Source organism: Pan troglodytes, chromosome 15 (genome assembly GCF_028858775.2).
Source record: "Pan troglodytes isolate AG18354 chromosome 15, NHGRI_mPanTro3-v2.0_pri, whole genome shotgun sequence".
Lineage (NCBI taxonomy): Eukaryota > Metazoa > Chordata > Mammalia > Primates > Hominidae > Pan > Pan troglodytes.
In genome coordinates, this window is record NC_072413.2 from 1,621,052 (window position 1) to 1,630,000 (window position 8,949).

The window sequence follows — 8,949 nt, forward strand, 5'->3', positions numbered from 1 at the left end:
TCAGTCAAGGTCCAAACTGAAAAGAATCACTGGCACGGACAGCAGGACTAAGGCCATTTCTAAAAGACTGGTTTCTGTGTTTTGGGTGAATCTGTGTATTTCTGTATCACAAAATGACTGACTTTGAACGTTACGATTTTTCTCCTCCTTACGTGTACGGTCCTGTGATAGACAGACCAGGGGACTCCTCAGCTCAGAGTCCATGAGGCCAGAAGCTGACGCCCCAAATTTCTATTGAGAATGAATTTAAGCACGCCAGCCAAACGCTCTGCCGTGAAACTGTCTGTCGGGAAGACAAGCGGGGGAGGGGGGAAGGGGGGGTCCGGGCGCCGTAGGCTCGCGCCTGTCATCCCCGCACTTTTGGGAGGCCGAGGGCCGGTGGATCCCTCGGCCCAAGCCTTGGCAACACGGTGAAACCTCGTCTCAAAAAAAAAAAAAAAAAAAAAAAAAAATTACAAAAACTAACTGGTTTCATAACCTGGACTCAAAGTTAATAAATAGATAAATAGGCCGGGGGCGGTGGCTCACGCCTGTCATCCCAGCACTTTGGGAGGCCGAGGTGGACGGATCACAGGGTCAGGAGATCGAGACCATCCTGGCTACCACAGTGAAACCCCATCTCTACTCAAAATACAAAAAGTCAGCCAGGCACAGTGGTGGGCGCCTGTAGTCCCGGCTACTTGGGAGGCTGAGGCAGGAGAATGGCGTGAACCCGGGAGGCAGAGCTTGCAGTGAGCCGAAATCGCGCCGCTGCACTCCAGTCTGGGCAACAGAGCGAGAGTCTGTCTCGAAAATAAATAAATAAGTAAATACATAAATCAATAAATGTAAATAAATAAATAAATAGATTAAAATTGAAAACTAAAAAAAAGTAAAATAATTTAAAAAAAAAAACGTAGCCGGCCGGTCACGATGGCTCACGCCTGTCACCCCAGCACTTTGGGAGGGCGAGGCGGGCAGATCCACTGGGGTCGCCAGTTCGAGACCAGCCTGACCCACATGGAGAAATGCCGTCTCTACTAACAATACAAAATCAGCCGGGTGTGGTGGCCCCTGCCTGTAATCCCAGCTACTCAGGAGGCTGAGGCAGGAGAATCGTTTGAACGCGAGAGGTGGAGGTTGCGGTGAGCCGAGATGGTGCCACTGCACTCCAGCGTGGGCACCAAGAGTGAAACTCCGTCCGAAGGGGAAAAAAAAAATAAGTGCTGTATTCTGTTATTTTTGCTTCCTACCCTGACAAGAACATAATACAGCTGTTGTCTTTCTGCCTGCCTGCCTGCCTGCCTGCCTGCCTGCCTGCCTGCCTGCCTGTGGCAGGGCCTCATTCTGTCTTTCGCCCAGACTGGAGCGCAGTGACACAATTATGGCTCACTCACTGCAGCCTCAACCTCCCCAGGGTTAGGCGATTCCTCGAGGGATCCTACGGCCTCGGCCTCCCAAAGTGCTGGGGTTACAGGCGCGAGCCACCAGCACCCGGCCTGAGTTAATACATCTGGTCTCACTACGTCTTAACCACGCACCCACGAAGAACTCAAGTCAAGAGAGAGTCGGCAAGAGACTCTCAGCATTCTCTCCCGAAAGCACGTGTGTCCCGAGCTCCTGTGGTTTCAGGTGGCCGCGCGTAGAGGAGAGATTTCCAATGTTTCCGGAGAGGTGCGAGCCACAGTCACTCGGGGCATCCGAGCACGAGATGGGGTTTCTGACAGCGACTGAAGGGCCAGGAAGGGCCAGAATCTGCCAAGGCCCGCGTTCCAGGGTGGGGCCGATGGAACCCAAGGTAGAGGGAGTCAGCGGTCCGCACAGAGAGAGCTCCAGCCCTAGGCCCCACTGTGCAGACCGAATCAGAAGGAAGAGAGTCCTTCGTCCTACCTGCCGCATCCCTCACATCCCCCCACTGAACTTGGGAGTGGATCCGTGTTCTAAACACGAGGTGACTCTCGGTTTGCAATGGATCACAAGGGGCCGGGCTTTCCAGAGTCGGCAGGATAAAGAAGTCATTCTGGCTCGGACTCCCCCATCCCACGGTAAACGGTCGGTAACGGTCGCTGGTGACTTTAAATGAGCCGGGGCTGGCCGGGCCGGAGCCGCTATGGGGGTGGGGGGTGGGGGGGTGGGGGGGCGGTGCCTGAGGCACTGCAGAAAGTGGGCCTGAGCCTCGAGGATGGCGGTGCTGCAGGGACCCGTCCAGGCTGCTATATGGCAAGCACGAAGCCACTATGCCTACCGAGATGCGGTTTTCCTCGCAGAACGCCTCTATGCAGAAGTACACTCAGAAGAAGCCTTGTTTTTTACTGGCAACCTCTTCTTACCGCTCAGGAAAGGCCTATAAAACATATAGACTCTGGAAAGGACACAGTTGTACTACACCGCAATGCAAATACCTGCTTGCGAAATGTTGTGTTGGTCTCAGCAAGCTTGCAGAAGGGGATCAAATCTTATCGGGTGGAGTGTTTCATAAGCAGAAAAGCCATGATGATATTATTGTTCCTGAGTTCGCTGATTCAGCTCGCTTTCCCCTTCCATCGTTGGGACATGTATATTGCAAGGCAGATCGGCTTACCAAAGGGTCAGAATGTGACCAAAAGAGCCTTCGTTGAAATCCTTTCCTCTGGTGTCCCTTTGAATCATGATGTGAAACAGGGGGGAAAAGCCAGATCCTGACCAAACATTTTGATTCACATCTCTAGAGAGCTTTAGCAACTGCCTGTCCAAGTGTTGCGCCAAAACACTGGGACCTCGTCCTAGTTTATGTCACAGACAGCCTGAGACCGTTCTTACGGAAACACCCCAGGACACCGTTGAATTAAACGGATTGAATTGAGAATCTTCCAATTCAAAGTACTCCTTGAATACAGACTCCCCAGTGTCTTCTATCGATTCAGCTGTCCTTTCACCTGATACGGTCCCACTGGGAACAGGAACTTCCATATGATCTAAACAGGTTCAACATAAACCAAAAACTGGTCGAAGTGTATTAGGAGGACCAGCAGCAGTTAGTCCATGAGCCCCAAGCGTTGGCATTTTGCCATTAGAAGCCCCAAGTCCCGGAGACGGATCCTATGGACAAAACTGCACTGGTATTAGACACCTTCTGTCGTTGACGTGCCATCCGCCGGAGCCCCTTCAAAAAAGTCTGTTGCCAGAATCGGCCAAACCGGAACACAGTCTGTCTTCTCGCAGAGGGGAAAGAGCCGAAAGGTAACCCCAATTCTTGCAAAAACACAAAGTTCTGGTGCGCCGACAAGGGCAACACCTCAGGTATTGAGCCCCACTACGGCATCTCCCCCAAATGCGCCGCCTCGAAGAAATTCACGACTCTTGACTAGTGACAGCTCCACAACCGAGGAGAATAGGAGAAAATTAAAAGGGAAGTTTCCACCTAAAATCCCAAACAGAAAAACAAAAAGTAAAGCTAATAAAGGAGGAATAACTCCACCGAACGTAAGTGATAGCCATGGAAGTGACAAAATGGGACTCTTCCATCATTCCAGAAGGGAAAATAGCCGCAATCGCGCCTCAGATTCAGGCTTTTAATCTACAAAAAGCAGCAGCAGCGGAAGGCTTGATGAGCCTTCCTCGTGAAAGGGGGAAAGGTTATTTAGCTTTGTGTTCTCACCACGGCAAAGAAGCTGTCAGTCAGTATCTTGAGCCATCTAGCTTCTCACCACCGCAATACCGGTTGGGTACCGTGCCAAATTGGAAGGGCCTATTTTAAACTTTCAGAGTCCACGCAAGCTGAAAGAAAATTCTCAGAGGTTAGAAGGATTGAGAATTACAGAGTCGAAGGCATGGAGATCTGCTCTACAACACTTTGGCATCCTCCGAAAGATGTTGCTCTTTCAGTTCTGTCCAAAGACTTCACAGACAGGGATAAAACTTCGCCAGCCAGAGGCCTGGTGTGCTGCAGGGAACTGTTTCGGTCTGCAACGGGAACACGATATTGCGATTCAATTCTTCCAGAGAACTCTCGAAGTGGATCCAAATGATGCTTATGCCTATAGTGCATTAGGGCGTGAGCTTGTCTTCACTGAAGAATTGGACAAAGCATCAGCTTGTTTTCGAAATGCTATCAGGGTCAATCCCAGACATTGTAAGGCATGGTAAGTGGTAATGAAGTGTAAAGACAAAGCCCTATGGATGGTGCCGGTACTCGCTAGTTTTTCTGGTTAGATAGCTCTTTATTGTCACGAATTTGGTTAAAAATACTTAGGGATGGTACATAGTGCTGAATAACTTCTAACTAAGATGTTTCCTTATGAAACGTATGTCTTGAACAAACTCTGAAATGAACTCATGATCCTAGAATACCAGATCCTTATACTCAACAGTTTCAGTCTTCTAGCAAACTTTTGCAGACGCTGTAGTTGTCTTTGGTTCGTGTATGTGTTTCTTTAGTTGTGTGACTTGATTCGTTACTTTTTCTTCGAGCACCGAAGTGGTGATGGGGACAAGGAGCGCTTGGGAGATTGGAAAGGAATAGCATAGTTCGCTTATTGGAGAATAGAAAAATAGATGGAAACAACTCACGAGCTGCTGCTTTTTGACAGTGTTCCAGTTTACGGAGTTACTATGAAGAACTTCACGTACCCTTTCATGTAGCGGTCTCTCTGTTTTACTCTTTTGTACTCGTGTATAAGTGGGCACATAGGAAATTACTACCTAGGTCCTATTGTGATCAACTGAATAAGACATGAGAAAGTGTGGTCCTCCCTCTGCCTCAACAGCATACTCACCGTTGACATTGATTGCATTTTTCTGGACTGACTTCATAGTTTAAACGTCAAGAGAAGGCCGGGCGCAGTGGCTCACGCCTGTCATCCCAGCACTTTGGGAGGCCGAGGCGGGCGGGTCACGAGGTCAAGAGATCGAGACCATCCGGGCCAACACGGTGAAACCCCGTCTCTATTAAAAGTATAAAGATTAGCTGGGCGTGGTGGTGGGCCCCTGTAGTCCCAGCTACTCGGGAGGCTGAGGCAGGAGAATCGCTTGAACCCGGAGAGGTGGCGGTTGCAGTGAGCCGAGATCACACCATTGCACTCCAGCCTGGGCGACAGAGCGAGACGCCGTCTCAAGAGAAATACATTAAAAAAATAAATACATACATAAGTAAATATCAAGAGAAAGTATAATTCTGAAGTCATAACCCTGTGGTAGTTATTTTGTCAGATACGGTGGTCTTTGGGGTGACTTATTACAGCAGTGGCGTTCTATCATTTGATTTGCTTCTAAATCTGAAGCATTATATTACGGAAACATTTTTTGATTTGCGAATATGTTGTTCAATGGATCATATCTCATTTTGCTGTAGTAGTTACGTGGCCCGAAAGATGGCCAAAAAGATAGTGCCAGCTACTGCTGACCAACGTCACAATCAACTTGCCAATACTGCCTTCTCTTCCGATGGCTATGTTCTCCGTCCTATTTTAAGAACTCAGTTCTCTTCATAAGACTTGTGTCGTTTTCGATTTTTTCCCAAGTCTGGTTGATCCTTGTGTTGTGATGTTTTAAAATGTGTATTGTCTGTTCAGCTCTTTTGCAGGAGTCGCATTCCTAAAAAAATCTTAACCCTATCAAAAATTGTGTTTCAAGGAGGATTATTCAGATCGGCCAGCTTTGACTAGGAAGAGTGTAAATGCTGACGTGTTTAGGTAGCTCTAAATACTGAGCACCTTTATTCTAACCACAAAATGGATAGCCTTTCTTTTGTCTTCACTTTCGCTATCATTAGCACAGTGTTTAATACCTTTTCTTCATCTATAACACAATTATAATGATATAGGAAGCCACTCAAATAAGGCAGACATGTTGCGTTGCACTTAAAAAAAAAAAGAAGAAGAAGAAGAAGAAGTCTCTCTGTGGCACAGAATGAGGTGTGGTTCGAATCTGGAATCTCCAGTGAAAACCAATGAAAGAGGGTGAAACCCCGTGTCTACTAAAAAAAAAAAAAAAAAAAGATATGAGCCGGCCATGGTGGCGCTGAGACAGGAGAATCACTTGAACCCAGGAGGCAGAGGTTCCAGTGAGCTGAGATCACGCCGCTGCACTCCAGCCTGGGGGACAGAGCAAGACTCCATCTCAGAAACAAACAAACCCACCAAGCCAGTAAAGGTGTTTAATTCGATGGTGTCAGGCTCAGGTCTCTTGACAGGATACATCCAGCACCCGGGGGGAAACGTCGATGGGTGGGGTGGAATCTATTTTGTGGCCTCAAGGGAGGGTTTGAGAGGTAGTCCCGCAAGCGGTGATGGCCTAAGGAAGCCCCTCCGCCCAAGAAGCGATATTCATTTCTGGCCTGTAGCCACCCAAGAGGGAGAATCGGGCTCTCCACAGACCCCACAACCCCCAACCCACCCCACCCCCACCCCTCCCACCTCGTGAAATGGGCTCTCGCTCCGTCAGGCTCTATTCACACCGTGTGCTTTTGGAACCTCCAGCGTGTGTGCGTGGGTTGCGTGGTGGGGTGGGGCCGGCTGTGGACAGAGGAGGGGATCAAGCGGCGGTGTCCCGCGGGTGCCCGGGACGTGGGACGTGGGGCGTGGGTGGGGTGGCCAGAGCCTAGGGAACTCATCGCCGGTCAGGACGTCTCCCCTCCCGGTCCCCTCTCTGACCTACGCTCCACATCTTCGCCGTTCAGTGGGGACCTTGTGGGTGGAAGTCACCATCCCTTTGGACTTTAGCCGATGAAGGCCGGGCTCCCAAGAGTCTCCCCGGAGGCGGGGTCTTGGGCAGGCTCACAAGGATGCTGACGGTGACGGTTGGTGACGGTGATGTACTTCGGAGGCCTCGGGCCAATGCAGAGGTATCCATTTGACCTCGGTGGGACAGGTCAGCTTTGCGGAGTCCCGTGCGTCCTTCCAGAGACTCATCCAGCGCTAGCAAGCATGGTCCCGACGATCCCAGCTCCCAGCAGAGGCACTTTTGTTCACACAGGATCCTGGGCAGGAAAGTTCTCAGCAGGCTTAGGCCTCCTAGCCAAAAAGCCAAAACCACTTCTGGGATTTTTTTCAAAGAGCCAGTGGTTCCACAAGGGGCCGTGGGTAGTTGTGGAAATGGAGAGAAGTGTTTGCACATACATATTTGAGACAGAACGGACAGGGCTCGGTCACAGATCACTTAGGACACGGGCAGATGCACATGGAGAAAACTCTTCCGGCATCCTAGGGGAACAGAGGTACGATTTTTCGAGACAGTCGAGGGAGAAGCCACACCAGATTTTAGGATTGGATCTTTATTCCTATGTAGTTTCTATGAGGTATCCAAGTCCAGAAATCAACTCGCCAGTTCTGTACAGCATTCTGTAGGGAGATCAAATCTGGGATGTCAGAAGTTAAGAATTCGGGCCTTGGTGAGGGATTAGATTAGATGTACTTGAGCTTATTTTGCAAAAAAAAGAGAGGGCGGGAGATAGCGAGAGCCAGAGCCAGAGACCGAGACAGACAGACAGACAGAGAGAGAGAGAGAGAGAGAGAGAGAGACAGAGAGACAGAGACAGAGAGACAGAGACAGAGACAGACAGAGAGAGACAACGATACACAAAGAGGGAAAGACAGAAAAAGAGAGAGAGAGAGAGACAGATAAAGAGACAGACGGAGAAAGACACAGATGGACAGAGACAGAGAGAAACAGAAAGAGAGAGAAACAGAGACAGGAAGGGAGAGAGACAGGCAGAGAGAGAGAGAGACAAACAGACAGGCAGACAGACAGGCAGAGAAAGAGAGTAAGACAGAAGGCAGACACACACACCCCCCCACACCCCCCCCCACACACACACACAGAGAGAGAGAGAGAGAGAGAGAGAGAGAGAGAGAGACAGAGACAGACAGAGAGACAGAGAGAAAGAGACAGAGAGAGAAAGACAGAGAGAAACAGACAGAAAGAGAGACACAGACAGAGACAGAGAAACAGCCGACGGGGGGGGGGGAGAGAGAGAGAGAGAGAGAGAGAGAGAGAGAGACAGAGAGAGACAGACAGACAGACAGGCAGAGAAAGACAGTAAGAGAGAAGACAGACACACAGAGAGAGAGACAGAGAGACAGAGACAGAGAGAAAGAAAGACAAAGACAGAGAGAGAGAGAGAGAGACAAACAGACAGACAGGGAGAGAGACAGAGAGACTAAGACAGAAGACAGACACAATGAGAGAGACAGAGACAGAGAGAAGGAAAGACAAAGAGAGACAGACAAAGAAAGACAGACACGGACAGAGAGAGACAGAGAGAAACAGACAGAAAGAGAGAGAGAGAGAGAGAGACACGCAGAGAGAGAGTGAGAGAGACAGGCAGGCAGAGAGAGAGTAAGACAGAAGACAGACAGAGTGAGACAGACAGGCAGAGAGAGACAGAGAGAAAGAAAGAGAGAGAGAGACACGCAGAGAGAGAGAGTGAGAGAGACAGGCAGGCAGAGAGAGAGTAAGACAGAAGACAGACAGAGTGACAGAGACAGGCAGAGAGAGACAGAGAGAAAGAAAGAGAGAGACAGACAGACAGAGAAAGACAGAGACGGAGAGAGAGACACAGAGAGAGAGAGAGAGACAGAGACAGAGAGAAACATACAGACAGGGGGAGAGAGAGAGAGAGAGAGAGACCGACAGACAGACAGGCAGACAGGCAGAGAAAGGGAGTAAGACAGAAGACAGACACAGTGAGAGAGACAGGCAGAGAGAGAGAGACAGAGAGAGAGAAACAGACAGGCAGAGAGAGAGAGACACAGAGAGAGAGAGAGAGAGAGAGAGAAGACAGACAGAGAAAGAGAGAGACAGAGACAGACAGAGAGACAGAGAGAGGGGGAGGAAGGGCGTGCTCAAGAAATAATCACACATATTTTATAATGCTTTTGATCACATAAACGGTGGCCGGGGTATACTTTGAAAACAACGACAACAACAACGACAACGACAACAGCAACGACAACAACAACAACAGCAACAAGAGCAGCAGCAGCATTCGCCTAC

The 8,949-nt window shown here is 49.6% G+C and overlaps 1 pseudogene; it reads left to right on the forward strand.

Moving 5' to 3' along the window:
• Positions 1-2,108: 2,108 nt before the first annotated feature.
• LOC134808254 (cell division cycle protein 27 homolog) lies at positions 2,109-5,573 on the forward strand (annotated as a pseudogene).
• The last annotated feature ends 3,376 nt before the right edge of the window (positions 5,574-8,949 follow it).